Raw genomic sequence first — 21046 nt, 5'->3', positions numbered from 1 at the left:
CTAACGCCAGTCAGAGTGGCTAAAATGAACAAATCAGGAGACTATAGATGCTGGAGAGGATGTGGAGAAACTGGAACCATCTTGCACTGTTGGTGGGAATGCAAACTGGTATAACCATTCTGGAAAACAGTGTGGAGCCTCCTCAAAAAAATAAAAATAGAGGGGTGCCAGGGTGGCTCAGTCGGTTGGGCGACCGATTTCGGCTCAGGTCATGATCTCACGGTCCATGAGTTCAAGCCCCGCATCGGGCTCTGTGCTGACAGCTCAGAGCCTGGAGCCTGTTTCAGATTCCGTGTCTCCCTCTCTCTCTGACCTTCCCCCATTCATGCTTTGTCTCTTTCTGTCTCTAAAATGAATAAACATTAAAAAAAAATAGATCTACCCTATGACCCAGCAATAGCACCACTAGAATTTACCCAAAGGATACAGGAGTGCTGATGCATAGGGGCACTTGTACCCCAATGTTTATAGCAGCACTTTCAACAATAGCCAAGTTATGGAAAGAGCCTAAATGTCCATCAACTGACGAATGGATAAAGAAGATATGGTTTATATATACAATGGAATACTACTTGGCAATGAGAAAGAATGAAATATGGCCCTTTGTAGCAACGTGGATGGAGCTGGAGAGTGTTATGCTAAGTGAAATAAGTTACACAGAGAAAGACAGATACCATATGTTTTCACTCATATGTAGATCCTGAGAAACTTAACAGAAGACCATGGGGGAGGGGAAGGAAAAGAAAAGTTAGAGGGGGAGAGAGCCAAACCATAAGAGACTCTTAAAAACTGAGAATAAACTGAGGCTTGATGGGGGGTTGGAGGCAGGGGAGGGTGGGTGATGGGCACTGAGGAGGGCACCTGTTGGGATGAGCACTGGGTATCGTATGGAAACCAATTTGACAATAAAGTTCATATTAAAAATAAATAAATAAACATTATGATTTAGCCTAGCCAATCCTGAGACTTATACTGGCAGCATAAAATTATCCTTTACATTCAATTTATCATTTAATGAAATATCTACAATTCGTGTGTGTCTACAATATGTTTGTCTGCTAGGAAAATTTCTCTGATTAGAACAAGATCAGAGTAAAATATAAAACTTTTCTCACTGCCCCACAGATAAAAAATTCCTATTAATGCTATCTTTTCCAAAATACCAACCTTGGCAGGTGCTGTGGCTTAGTTCACTCACAGTACCCTTTCGATCCTTTTCCCCCTTGGCTTCTTTACTAGAGAGATAGAAAATGGAGTACTTGAATTCCGTGTGCCCCTACAGTTTGTAGAGGTGTAAAGGTCCCTGCAACAAAATCCAGCCAATGAGATAGAGGCTTATGTCTCTGTCCTCAGCAGACAGACATCTGCCCTCATTTTTCTCCAGCCTCTTTCTTCCTGCCTGAAATATATATTTGAAGTATGGAAGTACAGGAATCACCTTCCACTATTAGAATGAAGGTAATGAGTGAAGAAAGAGAAAAAAAATTGGCCCACATCTTTGATGAATATGTTAAGCAGCTGCATAAACTCTGATCAACCCACTTCTGATCTTATTATTACAGCTGGAAATAAACCCCTTACTTTCAGCCATTGTTTTAATCAGGTATTCTCTTATTCACACCAACTGGAATCCCAGCCAGTGAACTAGCCCTTCTAAAGTGGTGGGAAGATGGTAAAGGAGAGGAAATGAGGGATGAGACACCATCCATGAGAATTTCTGATTTGAACGGAGCTATAGAGAACTGGAAGGGGCCTTAGAAATATTAACAACTCCTCGCATTTCATAAAAGAGGAAATTGATGCCTGTGGTGGTAAGAAATTGCCATTTATCTAGCTGATTAGTGACAAAGTAAAACCCAGATCTCTTTACCATCAATCTTTCTCATTCCCCATTTTATCATGTTCAAGTGTACCAAGAGTTAGTGCAGATGTCCTCAATTCCTTTCACTTTATTAGTGTGGTCTATACCCCTCCATTTCACACATAGGCATGGTGTGATATTTCTTTTTTTTTTTCTTTTTTTTTAATGTTTACTTTTGAGAGAGACAGAAAGACAGAGTGACAGCAGGGTAGGGACAGAGAGAGAGAGGGAGACACAGAATCAGAAGCAGGCTCCAGGCTCCGAGCTGTCAGCACAGAGCCTGACGCAGGGCTTGAACTCACAAACCGTGAGATCATGACCTGAGCCGAAGTCGGACGCTTAACCGACTGAGTCCCTCAGGTGCCCCTAGAGTGGTGTGAAATTTCCAGACACACATAAAGGTGCCAAGGGGTTTGGGGAGGGTGATTATGGAACTAGGAAATTTTTATCACTTGGAAAATTTTGACCTTACCCTCCCAATATTGCCTTCCACTCCCACCCCCAATAAATCTCTTTGGCCTTCATATTGTGTAATTTTTGCTAAAAAGTATAAAAAATGAAATGGAAATTAACTTGCTCTATTCTCCCACATTGTGGAAAAGGAGAAACGTATCTCATTTAAACAATAGTGATCACTTTAACTACATACATGTATAGGGATGTATCTAGATATATGTAAAGAATAATGAAAGAAAGAGAGAAAGAGACCATATCCTATAACATTTAAAAGCCAAGTCTGTTAAAAAGTTGTGGGTCTCTCATTCTACTTTAAAGTTAGTTATTATGTGGGAGCCAACAAAGGGGTAAAACTTTTGAGTGAGCATGTGACAAGCAGGACATTAACTTCTGGGCTTGGGTTCAATGTTGTAGTCCTTGGGAAATTAGAGAGACAGGACAAAATCTTGCTATGGTCCTCAAGGAACTAGGACACTTGGCAGGTCACTAAGGCAAGACATCCACGCATAAGATGATGAGATGGACACCCCAATGTAGAACAGGATTATTTTGTTCTTATAATAAAGGCACCTACTAGAAGCAGATATAAAACTGCCATAAATCTCTACTTGATTGTGCTACAAAATGTTTTATGTGTTTCCAAGTATTTCCTGTTTTTTGTTTTGTTTTTGTTTTTGTTTTCTCTTTTGGATAGTTCAGGGCTTTGTTTGTTTAGGAACAAATGACAAATTGTTTAACTGAAGTATCACATGAGGTAGCCAATGCTATAGTGTCCAATCTATATCTTCTCAACCCACCCCAGAAGCTATTTGTAGCTGTGGTAAGCAATACTATACAAGCTGATGGCTTCCTAGTTCAAGCACCCAGGTCTTTGTGCCTCAAGACCTCTTGTCACAGGATAGACAGAAAATATCTTATAGGCGGGCACCAAATTATTTCAGCTGTGATGGGAAGTTTCTGGACACAGTGGTTCTGGGACACAGGTAAGACAAAAGAGCTTACAATGTAGCTACTTTTTAAGAGGTGAGTTAAGAGAGTGGGAAACAAATGCACTTACCTCTTTACCATCTCTGAGTTCAGAAGGCCAGGTTAATTAATGCGAAGTATCAGCTGCTAGAGCAGTGCAGGGGGTTGGGACAGGAGAGAGGATGCAGAAGGATATTAAGATTTGTTGCAAAGAGCAAAAGGCAATTAATAATTAGTTTCTGACCCTCAAAGTAGAACCATGCTCAATACAATAGGTTTGCCAACCAGGCTATTAAATCGTGAGAGATTTCTAAATATATTTCTCTTTCTTTAGAGATATCAAAACCTAGGCCTGGAAGATTCACAACCTAATTTTCTCTTTGGCAAATAGAAAAAACAAACAAACAAACAAAAAACACCTTTGTGTACCATGGATGCCCTGCCATTAGCCTCAATCAGGAAGACAGGGGTAATGATAAGATGGAAGTAAAAGAAAAATAAATGTTTTCTGGCTTGGTAGTTTGTTGGAAAAGAAGAGAGGATAAAAGAGAGAATAAAGAAGTAAAATATGTGGCATTTTTCCATTCTGAAAGTTTTAACCCAGAAAGAGGGGAGATTAATTTGATAAGTGAGGGTAACATAGAAGCTGAGGAGTGGGATTTCAGAGCATTTTCATGGGATTTTGAGATCTGTGGAAACTTTCAAGCTTTTTCTATTTCAGGCTGCACGTTTTCCTTCTGATTTGACTCTTTAATATGATCATTTTCTGCAAAAAGCATCCTTTCCAAATATACAGTAAGTCTCAATACTAATAACCATGGTTGTCTCTTTTAGAATTGGACTTTCCTCTCAAAAATGGTTCAGACTAGGCAAATTTATAGAAAGCAGATCTACAGAAAGTACAATAGTGGTTATCTAAGGCTGAGAAGAATGAGGAAGTGACTGCCAGTGGGGTCAGTGGGGGTGGAAGGGTTATTTTGGGGTGATGAAATGATCTTAAAACTAAATTGTGGTGCAGGTGCACAACTCTGTAAATACAAAACTTTACTTTGAATTATACATTTTAAATGGGTCAATTTTAGGGGTGTCTGGATGGTTCAGTCAGTGGAGCATCCAGGTCTTGATCTCAGGATCATGATTTCAAGCCCCACATTGAGCATGGAGCCTACTTTAAAAAAATAAAAAACAAAAACAAAAAAAAATGGGTCAATTTTATGGTATATAAATTATATCTCAATAAAGATATTAAAAATGCATGGTCTACAACAGTTGTTTTGAACTGTGGACATTTTTGTCCTTCAGAGGATATTGATCAATTTATAGACACATTTCTGGTTGTCACAATAAATAATTATCTAGACTCAAATAGCAACTGTAGAGATGGAGAAACCCTGGTCTAAAGAAGGGTGCTTGGGGCACCTAAGTGGCTCAGTCGGTTAAGCATCTGACTCTTGGTTTCTGCTCAGGTCACAATCTCACAGGTTCATGAGCTCAAGCTCCGCGTTGGGCTCTGCACTGACAGCAAAGAGGCTACTTGGGATTCTCCCTCTCTCTCCCTCTCTCTCTGCCCCTCTCCCACTCATGCAGTCTCTGTCTCTCTCAAAGTAAATAACCTTTAAAAAATAAAAATAAAAATAAAGAAGGGTCCTTAGTGAAATTTTATATTGTTTCTTCTGATACCTTGTATTTGCTTCTGTATTTTCCACAAGCTTGTGGCTCTGTGGTCTACACAACACAAAGATGTTCTATTTTTTTATAGTCCAAATTTTAAATATTTTATTTATATGTCACCATCCTTTGTTTTTGTAGATTTTCTTTTTCTTATTTTAATAGACTTTACCATATGACCCAGTAATTCCACTATTGGGTATTTACCCAAAATGAAAACAGAAAAATGAAAACAGTAATTTTAAAAGATATATATATATATATATATATATATATATATATATATATATATATCTTTATGTTTATTGCAGCATTATTTACAAAGGCCAAGATATGGAAGCAACTCATGCTCATAAATACATGAATGGATAAAGAGAAAAAGAAATATATGCAATGAATAATACTTGGCCATAAAAAGGAATGAAATCTTATCATTTATAATAACACGAATGGATCTAGACACAAATAAATGGAAAGCTCATTTTAGTCTATCCCAAGGTCATAGATTAGAAGATTCAGTATTGTTGAAATATCCATAGTACCCAAAATGACCTATAAATTCAATGTAATCTATCAAAATGCAATGATATTTTTATAGAAATAGAAAAAAAATCCTAAAATTTATACAGAATGAGAAAAGACCTCAAATTGCCAAAGTAACCTTGAGAAAGAAAGACAAAACTGGAGACATCACATTTCCTGATTTTGAAATATATTATAAAACTATAATTAAAACAATATAGTACTAATATAAAAAAAGACACATAGGAGCACCTGGGGGGCTCAGGCAGTTCAAATGTCTGGCTCTCGATTTAGACTCAGGTCATGATCTCACGGTCGTGAGATCGAGCCCCGCGTTGGGTTCTGCACTGAACATGAAGCCTGCTTGAGATTTTCTCTCTCCCTCTCCCTCTGCCCCTCCCTTGCTTGCACATACATGTTCTCACTCTCTCTCTCTCCTCTCTTTCTCAAAAAACAAAAACAAAAACAAACAACAAACAGAAAAAAGTCACAAACACATAAACCAACAGAATAGCAGAGAGAGGCCAGAAATAAATCCACAGTCAACTGATCTTCAACAAGAATGTAAACAATATACAATGGAGAAAGCATTGTCTCTTCAACAAATGGTGTTGGGACAACTAGATATTCACATGCAAAAGAATGAAACTGAACTCTTACATCATATGCAAAAATCAACTCAAAAATGGAGTAAAGACCTAAACATAAAACCTGAAATTACAAAATTTCTGAAAAAAACATAGGAGACCATCTCCTTAACATTGGTCCTGGCAAAAAATTTCTTGAATATGAAAACAAAAGCAAAAGTAGAAGCTTTTGCACAACAAAGGAAACAACTAAGAGCTAAAGGGCAACCTAGAACTCCTGCAAATCAATAGCAAATAAACAAAATACTCTGAATTTTAACAAAGCAAAAGTCTTTGTATATGAAAAGTATATGAAAGTATATGAAAAAAATTGCTAAGCATTAATCATCAAGAAAATGCACACAAAAAATACAGTGAGATATCATCTCACACTGTAAGGATGGCTATTATCAAAAACCAAATGGTAGCAAGTGTTGGTTAGGATATGGAGAATTGGAGCTCTTATCCACTGTTGGTGCAGCCTCTATACAAAACAGGATGGGGGTTACTTCTGACTTGTTTGGCACTTCAGAGTATGTGAGTCTAACACGGCTGCCAAAGCAAGCATCTGCACACATTTTCTGAAAGCACCAGATACTGAATATTTGGGTTTTGCAGGCCCTAACTTCTCTGCTACTATTACTCTGGTGTGTCTTTATAGCTGGCAGAGAAAATTAGCAGCACTCTGTATATCACCATAGCGAGTAATACAAAAAGAATGAGTGGCACTGTGTCCTAATAAAACTTTATTTACACAAACAGTTTGCCAGATTTGGCCTGTCGACCACAGTTTGCTAACCCTTGATCTGAAGCATCCAGTTCTAGAAATGCCAGCTACATGAGAGCAATGCTTGCTTTATTCCCATGCTATTAAAAACTTGTGGCCATTTATGCTGCCTCTTTATCTGGGTTGCTGCTCTGAGGCAAGTGGCCCTCACGTGAGCTATAAGGAATCATAGTAGTGTGTACCCATTTTTCATCTCACTTCCAGTTAGCCTTTCCGATTTTGCTTGGATCATCCCTAGATTGAAATCCTAAGCATATATTTAAATTTCTTTAGAGTTCAGGCCTTATGACAGACCGCTGCTTGGATTACAATGCTTTTGTTTTTGTACTCACTATTTTTTTGATGCTAAGAATTAAAAAAATAAAGTCCTTCCTCCTCTTCTCCCTATTAGTGGTAGGTCAGACCACCACGGATCTTGGCCATTAACTTTCCTAGTGCTCTTGCAGTTAGCTCAGCATCTCCACCCACAGCCCATCCAGCAGATTTTGTGCCAAAGCTTTTGCTGGATAGTATCACTTATTTAGTTTCTTTTGAGTTGTTCCAGAAACCATATGAGAGGAATCTAGCCTGAGAGATCTAGCTTGAAATTCCTGTTCCCATGCTCACAGAAGCAAGGTCAGATCATCAAGGTGCATGAGGAATACAGAACAATATGCAAGGGCATTAACTTATGTTTCTTCTCTCTTTACTTAAACAGACACTGGCATTTTCAATCTCTAAAAAGGCAAAACACATGTTTCCTTGAGTTGAGCTATTAACGTATTTATATTAACCAGCCCGTGAGGAAGAATATAAGGCCCAGAGCAGCTGATAGAGGAAGAAGCCTTATACCCCTTACAAAATTGTTTGAAAAAGGTTAGACTTTTCTAGGTTTCATTATTGTCTTGGATCTCTAATTTAGGCATTCCAACACCAGGGTACCTTGACATCTAGAGAGAGAAAGATAAAATTATCAGGCACACGTGATAACATATGATGCATTCTCAAATGCACCCTGGAAAACTCATTAAATATCCTCCCGTCTTCTCTAATTATCCCAGTGGCCTACCAGGAGTTTCTTGTAACATCATAATAAAAAAGATATTTTTAACTGGCAAATGTAGAAGCTTTCATCAAATTATTTGGGGGCAAGAATTCCATTTCTTGTTAAATAAAAAGATTTCATGTACAGGAGCTTCAACACAAGGTAGCAAAGAGCTTTGATTATTATATTTCAGAGCCTGGGAGTCAAATGTAAAAGCTAAAAGAAAATTCTGTTCCTCTGTGGGAGAACACTCCTCAGAACAAAGACCTTTTACTACCCAGGACTTTTCTGAGTTTTAGATGTTGATTTTCCTCACTTTTCTTTTCAAGATCAGAATGTCTCTATTAGTGCCTTTTAGACAGAAATCTCATGCAGAGAATTGAAAGGGCACCACAGACTGAAAAACATGACTTATTGTATAGATTACATGCATCGCAATTTATTTAATTATAAAGTTACTCCAATTCATGTATATTTCGCATCTGTTAAAAGCCTCAAAACTGAATTACAAAAGTGAAAACTGAGTTGATCATTTGCTTAAAGACTGCATTATTGAGCTTTTATTCCTAAATGAGGGGAAAAAAAGACAAAGAGAAGAAACATAATTTTTTATGGTACCAAATGTATATGTGCTTACACATCAGTATATACCTCTGTGTATACACACACACACACGCACACACACAGGACACACACACACAAAGGACATATAAGTATGGGTCTGTGTTTATAAAACTATATGTATATAGAAAGATATACAAAGACTTTTCCAGGTTTTATACAGTCTATGGCTCAAGCATTTAAAATTTTCTAGTTTGGGGTGCCTGGGTGGTTCAGTTGGTTGAGCGAATGACTTCGGCTCAGGTCATGATCTCACAGTTTGTGAGTTCCAGCCCCGCATTGGGATCTGTGCTGACAGCTCAGAGCCTGAAGCCTGCTTCAGATTCTGTGTCTCCCTCTCTCTCTCTGCCCCTCCCTGACTCATGCTCTGTCTCTCTCTGTCTCAGAAATAAATAAACATTAAAATTTTCTAGTTTATGTACAACAAATATGTTATAAGTAAATCATATATAAAGAAAAATAGCAGTGTTTTAAGGAAACTCCAAAATCCTGAATATAAGTGCAAATTTCAATTAGGTTTATCGATATATTTTAATTTTGTATTATTGACTTGCTGAGTTTAAATTTAAATGGAATACGATAAAACATTAAATTGACTGTTTCTCTTCATTAGGGGAAACTATTATCACGTCTCTGATTTATGTTGAAATATGAAGGTCAATGATAAGGATGGTGGCAACGTAACACCATGGTGTTTTAGTAGATTTAGTTGTGCCAAACTCATCCCTCATAAGAAACATCACATGTTTCTGTAAATCAGAAACCACTGGAAACCTCCACTGTCCAAATCAGCCTCCCTAGAAGTTAGTGTTGAATGAAAATATGACAGAGAATCCCTAAAGATCATTGACTAAATTTAAGACTGACACACTGTTAGGATATGTGAGATGGATGTTGATAGGACTGCCAAGAAAAATGTAGTCATGGAAAGAATGACCTTTCCTGTTTGTGGTAAAGTTTCATGTGTCATAGTTGGGGAAGAGATACAGTGCAAGAACACACCAAAATGTTCCAGAATGTTTGCTACCAGACAAAAGCAAAATACATGGGATTTACCCAAACACCTTAAATGACTCTGAGAGCCATTGGAAAAGTGAAGGCACAGGGCAGGAGTAAAATTAATAAGCTAATTCATTAGCCCTGTGGAGGAAATATTACCATATTTTCACAGAGAGGAATAAGGATTTCTTCCCACGTGCAGTACTTGGTGACAGAGGATAAAGCTCTCTATATCATTTCATTGATTGTCAAAACAGAAGCCTTTAAAGACTTTGGAGCCCTCAACAGCTGCTGTTGGAAAAAGCAAGAAGAAAGTGCCAGGTGAAATGTGAATCCTTCCTATAAAATCAATAGTTTGACTTGGTTCCCAGCCACGATCCAACTGTAGTGAAGGGAAAGTTCTACTCATCACAAGGACACAAACAACAGAAGGATTCTCAAGTGTCCATTACATTCAGAAGAACAAATATTATGGTGATTAAAAACATAAACTCTGGATGGAATCTCACACCTGAAATGCTATGAAGCCTCAGACAAAAAACTCAGCATTTCTAAGCATCATATTCTACATCTGTAAGCTGGGTATAACAATAATGTCTAAATTACAGAGTTGTTGAGAGAATGAAATGAGTAAATTCATGCAGAGTTTTCAAAAACATGTTTATCATAGAGTAAGCAGGTAATTTTAAAGTAAGTAATTGTTATGACTTGTGCTGTTTGCACAAAACAGTAAATGAGTAGGCATTTAAAATCATCAATACTTCATGGGAATGCAAACTGGTGCAGCCACTCTAGAAAACATAATGGGGTTTCCTCAAAAAGTTAAAAATAGAAATACCCTATGATCCAGAAATTATACTACTAGGTATATACTCCCAATACAAAAATACTAATTTGAAGGAATACATGCACCCTGATGTTTATAGCAGCATTGTCTATAATAGCCAAATTATGGAAACAGGCCAAATGTCCATCAACTGATGAATGGATAAAGAAGATGTGGCATATATATGCAATGTCCATAAAAAGAATGAAATCTTGCATTTGCAACGATGTAGATGAAACTAGAAAGCATTATGCTAAGCAAAATAAGTCAGAGAAAGACAAATACCATATGATTTCACTCATATGTGGAATTTAAGAAATAAGCAAAGGGAGATGGAGAGAGAGAGAGGGAAAGAAAAAGAGAGAGAGAGAGAGAGAGAGAGAGGCAGGCAACTCAAGAAATAGACTTAACTATAGAGAACAAACTGATGGTTACCAGAGGGGAGGTAGGTTGGAGGCATGAGTGAAATAGGTGACAGGAATTAAGGAGGGCACTTGTGAGGGGAGCCTGAGTGGCTCACTCAGGTGTCCGACTTCGGCTCAGGTCATGATCTCATGGTTCATAAATTTGGCCCCGCATTGGGCTCTGTGCTGACAGCTCAGAGCCGGGAGCCTGCTTTGGAATCTGTGTCTCCCTCTCTCTCTCTGCACCACCCTCACTTTCTCTGTCTCTTTAAAATAAATAAACATTAAAAAAATTAAAAAAACAAAAAGGAGGGCACTTGTGATGAGCAGTGGGTGTCGTACGTAAGTATTGAATCACTATATTGTACACCTGAAGCTAACATTACACTGTTAACTAACTGGAATTAAATAAAAACTTGAAAAAATCACCAGTACTTCAATGAAAATAAGAATTTAGGTAATGATGATGAAGGGCTTCATGTTTGATGTCTTTATCTATAATTCAAGAAAATAAAATCACTATTTCAAATGCTTTCTCACCTTAAATAATTTCCTTCTTAATAACATAATAGATCCAATAAGATATTGGTGTCAGGTTTTACAAAAGGGCAGTGACAGGGAAATAAGAACAAGTAATGCTTTTACCATTTTGATCACTCACCTCCTCTTATGTTTATAGCTTTACTGTAATTTCTGACATGCATACACACAGACTTCAGCACTCTTTTCTTAATCTAATTTCCTTTACCTAAAATTACAATTTTAGATTCTATTGACCAGCTATTCTATTGTTATGATTTATGTTCTTTTTTAAAAGATACCTGTAAACATCTCCAAATCAATGTTTCTCAATAATGATTTTATGTTTTCTTGAGCAATCTCAATTACTTTATAACAAACTCTGATATTTTATATTTTTTCATAACCAATCCATAAATTCTGTCACTTCCCTTAATGAGAATTTGTGTGATATTTTTATGTGAGACTCTACTCATGAGGTCACTTATGATAAGTGTCTTCTGAAAAGTATGATTTTGTAATAGAGAAAATCTACTGACTGAAGCAAAGAATGTGTGGTTCTCTTTAGATGGAATTTTGTTTATTTATCTTTTTTTCCCCTACTGCCTGCCTCTTTAACACATGTGATCTATCTGTGGCTTTTGAAGACATGATCACAAATAATGTGTAAAAGAGAGGGTAAAATGTCCTTTATTCTTTCATTTCCAATAATTATATCTATATCACATCATCTAGAAAGTAGAACCTAACATCTACAGTATATGCCATAGTTTCTGGTATAAAATCTTTGAAAAGAAGGTAGTCAAAAAATCAACTTCAGAAAGATGTTAATTGACTGCTTAGAGGTAAAGAAAGAAAGATAAGCTTAATTATTTTTAGAACTTTAGATCTTTATATGTAGATTAAGCAAAATGACTGTTATTTCCCAGGACAGTTCTAATTTCTCATTTTCTCAGCCTTTTCCCATAAATACACAGTTGTCAGTCTCTGTACCCAAAGCTTTAGTTTTAATTTTTTTTAATGTTTATTATTTCTGAGAGAGAGAGAGAGAGAGAGAGCACACGTGCACAGCACGAAAGGGGGAGGGGCAGACAGAGAGGGAAACAAAGAATCCAAAGCAGGCTCCAGGCTCCAAGCTGTCAGCACAGAGCTCAACTGACACAGGCCTCTAACTCATGAACTGCGAGATCACGACATGAGCAGAAGTCGGGCCCTTAATAGACTGAGCCACCCAAGCACCCCTCTAAGATGTAATTTTAAATGTTGTGTCAACTAGTATAATTGCTGCTAAGGGAGCATGGTATTTTCATTTTCAACACCTTGATATGTAACTTTTGGTGTTTAGACCACTAAATAAATTTATAATCAACTCTTTCTTCATCAGATTTTCACCACAAGTAGGATTTGCCACCTTTGCTTCTCTCTTTTAGGTTGAGTCCATCATAGAAAATGAAGCAGGCAACTTTTTTTTCATTTTAGTTTTCCCAAAACCTGACAGACAGGAAGAAAAAGACAGTGAAGAACTCGGGTTGGGTGTCTTTTATTTATTTATTTTTTTCCTACTATGAAATAGGTAGAGAAAACGTGTATTAGAAAGTCAAAACACATATTTGTTGAAGGCACAGAGAATGCTGTCTTGGTTCTAGACAGCTTTCAAGAATGTGTCTCAGCACGTTAAGATTCCCCTGGAGCAGCCATAGCCACACTGCTTCTGGGGACCATGTGACCCCCTCTGGCCCTTCTGATTCACTTTCTCTTCATTGGTGGGTAGAAGAGGATGGGTGGAAGCAGGGGACAGGAGGTTTCTCCGCTCTGGGATACTATCTTCCCTGTGAAGTTTCCAATTCTCAGCCACTAAGTAAGTTTTAAACAATTTTCTTAGGATTGTGGACATTTTGTTATATTTTTCCATTTCCTAGAACACTGAGAGCTTTGACTTTATGACAGCCAGCCTGTCGAGTATAACAATGGCAGGACATTTTTAACACGTGAAGATAAAGCTGCTGTATCACAGGCTTACACCAAAGTAGATGAAACAGTAATAAAATAACAAGAGTCATATAAGATTAAATAGGACATGCATACCTCTGTTAACATGACCTCAGCTCACTGCTACCTAAAGGCTCATAAAAACTATATCGGAAATATGGAGAAGATTCCATGGTTCAAGCACCACTGTATAGCTTCCAAAGAAACCTTAATTAAATTTCAAGCAACAGGATCCATATTAGCAGAAAATAATTGCTCCATTTGACATTACTTATTTTTATCAAGTGAAATCGAGTTACCATGCCCTCGTAGGCTAGCCTGTACTAATCATTTATCTGGCACACAGTCACTTTAACAGAGTCATGTGAGGCGTGTTCCCCTTTTCCTCAAAAGCAGTCAGCTCTCATCCATGTTAAAATGTACATTGTCCTCGTCCGTAATATGAAAGCCTATTCAGGCATAGTGATTCACCATGGGCATACTCCATCATACTCCATTATGCCAGCACTTTACTTAATCATTGTCAGCCAGGTCCACCCATTTTTGCTCTTGTCCTACTACCTTCACACTCACAAATGTAGCAGATGCAAGCATGCCATTAATGATGGTCAATTTTTTTATTAGTTTGCACAGATGGTTGAGTTATTTTTATTCATGAGGAAGCCTCAAATTTCAGATTTTAATGGGGGTAAGAATCGTCCATCATAAAAAGATCATCAGTTTAACATGGTGCTTTCCAATAAACTTTTAAGATAAATTTGAGTGTAAAGTGTTAATGTTCCCTTTCTCTAGACTTATTGTTTTAAGACCATCTTCCTAATCATCAGAAATAAGGAATCTAAGTATACAATGCAGCATTATTAACCATAGTCACATTGCTGCACATTAGAATTCCAGAACATATTTATCCCCATAACCGAAACTTTGTACCCTTGACCAACATCTCCCCCATTCCTCTACTGCCCAGCTCCTGGCCACCACCATTGTACTCTCTGCTTTTATGAGTTTGAGTTAGACTACTTTTGATTTCACACATAAGCTAAAACATGCAGTATCTGTCTTTCTGTATCTGGTTTATTTTACTTAGCATATCTTCCAGGTTCATCAATGATGCAAATAACAGAGTAGATCTTAAGTGTTTTGATCACACACCAACAACAATAAAAAAAAGGCAACTAAGTGAAGTGATGGGTATGTTAATTAGCTTGACTGTAGTCATCAGTTCACAGTGTATATGTATATCAAAATATCGCAGTGTACACCTTCAATAGATGCAATTTTACCTTTTTAAAAAAGAATCTCCTCTAAAGCATGCATTGTATTTTATATTGGCAAAATGGGAGTAGTAGCCTGCAACTACACAACCAAGTACAAACAGAAAAATGTATAGAAGTACTTTATATTTTTCCTAATATAGAGTCACTAATGCATATTTCTCAGAGTTCTAAGTAATTTACATGATTAGATTACCCTCTGAGGTAGGTGTTAATACTGTTCCAATTTTAAAGGTAAGGACACTGAGACAAGGATTAAGTTGATTTGAGATTGAATTATGTTCAATAACCCTAATTTGGAACTGCAACAATAATATTAACTTGGTGATTGACTTTAAGGAAACTACCTAAACTCTCTGAACTTTAGTTTTCCTTCTCTGTAAATACGAAATAAAAATAGAGGTGGTTTGGTGTGTCAGTTGGTTAAGTGTCTGACTCTTGGTTTCAGCTCAGGTCATGATCTCATGGTTTAATGAGTTTGAGCCCCGTGTCAGGTTCTGTGCTGACAGTGCAGAGCCTGCTTGGGATTCTCTCTCTCTCCCTTTCTCTGCCCCTCCTCCATATGTGCTGTCTCTGTCTCTCTCAATAATGAATAAAAAAATGGAAAAAAAAGAATTATAGAATAAAAATAACCACCTGCAAATGCTACTATAGCAATAAAATTATGTCTGCAATATGTCTGGTGCACAACAATAAGCACCCAACACATGAGAAATATAATTGTCACAATACTTAGAGAGGGGTACAGTGAGAGAGACTTTTTTATGTGAGTAGCTCTGCATTTATCTACCTCACATTGATGACCACCTGAAATCAGCAATCCTCCTTTTAGAACTAGCAATGTATAAATTTGCCTTTCAAGTTTCAAATGTACCCATTTATTTCATATACCTCATGACCAGGAGGTGAGATCAGTGCCTTGTTCACTCCCAAATATGGCTTCCAGAAAATTATATTCTATATTAAAAATAAGTCTACAAAATTCTCCATTCTCCTTCAAGGAGGATACTATCCAGTTATACCACCTTCCCCTCTTTTTAATACAATTCCATATTAATTTTATTTCCAATAGTATGTTCCTTAATGCCTTCCTTATCATCCTGTTCCATTATCATAGGGGCATGGGATTTTCTAAAGCCATCAATACCAACAATTTTGTCTACTCATCTTTAATGACATTCTCGTCCACTGTACTTCATTCAAAAATTATTACATTCTGACTCCATTCTTGCAATCAACAACTTCCATATCCCTCTCATTGGCCATAGTGTCTAATCCTTTATGAAAAAAATTATTAGAATTCATAAGGCCTTGCCCTAGTTACACTGAATCATTCAGCCTGTTCCTGGCTTTATGCCCTTCCTTATTCCTCATTCATTCATGATCCATAACCACTGTCACTCTCTTGCAAACATCCTTAATTCTTGGACACTTATGTCCGACCCCCACAGCTCATCTCACAATCCCAAATTCAGTGTTGGTGGAGAAATTACAATGGACAGACTGTTTTCACTATAAATTCATGATCACTAACCATAAGGGACTCCTTAAGGCTGCCAGGCCACCTTGCTATGTTTTTCTAGACCTAAGGATCTTTCATAGTCCCTACCAACTATCTAATAACTTTGCTACTCTTCTCAGATCTCCACACTCTCCTCTACTCCCTAGTTTCAATACATCATCCTCACTTCATAGCTCACAGAGGAAACAAAGCCAACAGATTAGCTTCTTCCTCAACTTCCTGCTTCTGATCCCGAGTCTGTCTCCATTTGTACAAATCTTCTCCCTCTTCTGTAATTTTAAGATGAAAGAAGCTCCCCTCCACTTCTCAATAACTACCTCCTTAGTGTGACATCAATATTTCTTCTCTTTCCTTTTTCTCGGGAACCTTGCTCCATTGACTATAGACTTATGATCTTGTCTTCTCCATAATCACTTCCAAAACAAAACAAATAAACAAACAAACAAACAACAACAACAAAAACTCCCTCTAAACTCTGTTATCTTTCCAGTCTTATTTCTATTGGATATTCCAGTCAAATGTCTTGGAAAATACTGTTACTTAACAAGGTTCCTTTACTTCCTGAACCATCTTTCAAGCTTTACTCCTAATTCCAAATCAGGTTCCAATGTCCAGCACTACAAAAAGCACCCTGAATTTCTATATTTAAAGATTATATATAATTATAAATATATAATACAAATATTATTTTTAAATTTTTATAAAATTTTATAAAATTTTTATATAATTTTATAAAATTTTTAAAAATTATATAATTTTAAAATATGTATTTAAGTATATAACTTTCCATGAGCATTTGACAGACCTGCTTAGTTTTACCTTATTAAAAACATCTTCCTGTTGCCTGCATCCTCTAGGCATTTCATTTCTGTCTTTTTCCTCACCAAACATCTAAGTGCTGGTGATTCTTTGTCCTGAGCCCTCTTCTTTTCTCAGTCTGTATTATCGCCTTATGTAATATCCATCCCTAACTAGTGACTGGAAACTCAACGCCACAAATAGCAAGTGGTTGTAGGCTGTAGCTTCCATGGTTGAAAGTAAGAATCAAAGCCCAAAAGCTAAAAGCTGCTCCTGCAGAGGGATTCAAGCACAGAAGGGCAGTGCATTTTTAGAATGACCCACTACTGTGAGATATTTGCATTTATTAAACCTTTTCCTGAACACTAAATGTGATTTCATATTTCAGTTTACCAGATGAAAGCTCTAAATCTACTTTTCAGACAATATTTCAAAAATCTCCAAACAGTTGACAATGCTTCAAAGCCATTTAACATGAGACCTCGTCCTGGGGATAAAGATATCTTATTACACTCAATAACAAAAGTACCTAGAGCTCATCAAATACCTAAGGATTATCATAACCATCCAGCTTTCTGACTTGCAAATGTTGAAAAGCTGCATAAAACTTTAACAGTAAATTTACCAGTTTTGTATGTGTGTGTGTGTGTGTGTGTGTGTGTGTGTGTGTATATATATATATATATATATATATATATATATATATATATATATATATATAGTTGGAGGAAAAAAGGAATAAAACAAGCACTTTTCAAGCCTGCTCATTTTAAAAATATTTTCCTGCTCCAAATTCTTAATTTAATAAACTTTTTTTCCCAAACTAATGAATGGCTCAGATAATAAGATAAACCAATAAGCTTTGGAAATAATTATATAACATGAAATGACTCCCATTTTTCAAGAAAGGGAATATGCATTTTAAAAATAATGTACAACTGGGGACATTTTTCTACAATGAATTCTAAAAGCCTGCGTCCAAATAAAAGGAAAGGGGCAGTTTGAGTTCAATAAAAATGTCCTTTCTAGGAAGCTGACTTTACTTTTGCTCATAATTATGAGATAGGAAAACCAAAGAGTCTTCACTTTAGAAAGGCTCCATCTCTGCTGATTTTCTTCTAGGCCCGATTTCTGACAAGCCAAAGAAGCTATGTTCCCACTTCAAGAGGGAATCAAGAAAGTTAATCATTCTCTGAGTTTTGTCCTAGGCTCCAAATACCTGATAACATCTGAGAGTTAGATCACAAACATCTTCCAGTTTTGAACAAAACTCAGCTGAAATTGGCATCAATACTCCTTACCTTCAGTGACTTATAGAATAACATCTATTGTTCACCCGACACTCACCTTTGATTGGTCCCTACTCAGGATTCCTGAAGGAACACGTACCCTAGACCCTTTCCTATATTAACCCCTAAACCCAAGCATCTAGGAGACTCATTCTCCTTTCCTTTCTGAGTTTCCCAGACACTCTATCTGCTATACTCTGTCATTCACGCTATTCAATAAACACTGCTTTAACTTTCTCCAGCTTGCATTTAATTTTTATTCTGCGTGAAGCCAGGGGCACTCTTGGCTCATCCTGCAGGACTCCCCTTCAAATCCTTGGACCCAGCCTGCCTGCATCATTTCAGCTACTATATTTTTTGCTGACAGAAGCTGCATCTGCTGTAAATAGTATCTTTTCATACAGTATAGAGATGACTTGAAAAGAGCAAGCATTCAGAATCCATAACTAATACTAGTCTTTGCCAGTGTAAAAACCTTAAGGATGCTGGACACTTCATCAAAGGGTATTAAGATACTAAAGTCTGAAGCACACATTTAAGTCATCCATTTTCACCTCTTCTCTAACATCCCCAACAACTCATCTCAACTTGGGCACTTTCAGTGAAGATCTCTCTACAAAGTATCAATTGCCTACATTTATCAATTGCTCATTATGTGCCAGTAAGTTTGCTAGGAGATTTTACATGGGTTATAATAACTGATTTTCTAAACAATCTTTATTTCACAAATGACAAATCGCACAAAGTGCTCAAAAGTTTGCATTACCCACCTAACATGATAGTGCAGTTAGTAAGATGTTGTGTCATGATGACCCCCATCTCATTCCCTTCTTAAACCAACATTATTTCTGCAATGCCACATAGTGTTTTTGAGTAAATTGTTCAAGTTCATACTAGAATAGATCCAGTATGCTTTTAAATGACTACCACCTATTGACCTAATTCTCTATAATGAAGCAACATAAATGATTTCTTGTCTTTTAAAACATCATCATAACAAATATTTTAACCATTTCTTGAAGGCTTATTTTGTGTCTGGCACATTTCTATGTTCTACACAACTTGGACTACCTGGGTTGTGTTTCATTAACCCATTTTTTCAAATTGTCATATTATTTATCTTTCCATTTAGTCAAACTTTCTGAAATAATCATGTTTTATGCTGTCTATAATTTAAAAAAAATCACTTCCTTTTTAACCACCTGTAATTTTAAAAAAGGAAGACAAGAGGCCTCAAATGGAGTTGTATCACCAAACCAATACCTCTGTACAATTTCAGGTCTAAAAAGGGATCTTAAACCTGTCACTCAGTAATCACCAGACCAACACCAGCTTGGTAATATGCCTGATAGGCCTTATCATCTCCTAAAGAAAAGTAACTTTACGACAACCAACTCTCTTTTTTTGCCAGTATAATTTCCTTGTTCCCTCTCCCTTCTGCCTACAGAAAACTTTCATTTTGTATAGATCCTTGGAGCTCCTTTCTATTTGCTAGACCGGATGCTGCCTGATTGAATAGTTTTTGCTCACATAAACTCTTAAAATTTTAATATGTTTCAGTTTATCTTTTAATATACTCTAATAACTACTTTCATGAATTTACTGAAATTGCTTTATCAAGTTTATCACTGATGTCCGAAATCAATCAATTCAATAATTTTATTTTTTATTCTTTACTTTTGTTGATATTGTTAAAGACTCATATTTATTTGTTTATTGTAAAGTAGTTTATGATAATCCTTAGACAATAAACAACTGGAAAGGTAGCAAATCTCATGTGAAGATTCAGGGAGGAATGATAAAGTAATGACCAAGTTGTTGGGCATATGACCATTATAGCCATGGAGTGTCCTCAAATTTAGGACTGCCCGGGAGTGGCACCGATTCATATGTACTATTACTCTCTAAATTTCCCAAAGATAAGAATCATGCCACATTCCTTCATCTTGTACATGACAGGTATTTACTAAATATCTGTTGAACAATCCTAATTTTTCTCCTGTATTTTAGCATCATATTGGTTCAATTTTTACTACATTAAAGTCAGTTACATTAAACAAAAATTTACTCCATACCCAAACTGCTCTTATTCTTCTAGATATCAGCATAAGATATAAAAAATAATGCTAATTTGCTAATAGCAATATAGGAAGAAAAGTACCTTTTGTATAGGCTCTCTCTTCATCCTCTGCTTTAACCATCATATTATACTTATTCCAAAGCAAATAAATTCCTAAAGATATGAGGCATTGCTTCAGTGTCTCTATTCCTAGAAGTCCCTTGAAGTTCATGAGTGGAATATTTGATAATTATGCAGATAGACATGGATATAAAGCCCTCAATTTGTGCCCTAATCTGTTTCCAATTTCTTAATGCAGTCACTGCCCAGTACATTAGATTATACAGAATTACTACAGCATCTAGTGCTTATAGACTTATAGCTTTAGGACATTTTTCTGTACCATTTATTAAGGGTGAAAGTAATTAGGAGAGAGAATTGATAAAATGGTTATTGTCTCTCTGGTTAAATATTGAGAGTTTTTCTGAGATGGATGTGACACAAGCCAGTGAGAAACAATCCATGTGATATATGTGGTACACAGTTGCTACAAGTGATGAAATTGGCTTTTCTGGCACCAAGCCTACACCCTGATGGGGTACAGGATGTCCTCAGCTCTCAGTGTGTCCTCTTTTGTTTCTTCCTTCCACAAAAACACATACATGCATTTTCCTTTGATGCTATTAACTTTGGCAGAGAAATATGGCTCTCATTTTATTTTCACGATTCCATCTTTAAAAGGCAGTGCTTTCTACCTTGGGATACTCAAAAAATTATTTGTCATTCTAACACAGTTGTTTAACATTAGCAGCCTTCCTTGTAGAAGAATTGAAATA

This window comes from Panthera leo, chromosome A2 (genome assembly GCF_018350215.1).
Source record: "Panthera leo isolate Ple1 chromosome A2, P.leo_Ple1_pat1.1, whole genome shotgun sequence".
Lineage (NCBI taxonomy): Eukaryota > Metazoa > Chordata > Mammalia > Carnivora > Felidae > Panthera > Panthera leo.
This window is presented reverse-complemented; position numbering follows the sequence as displayed.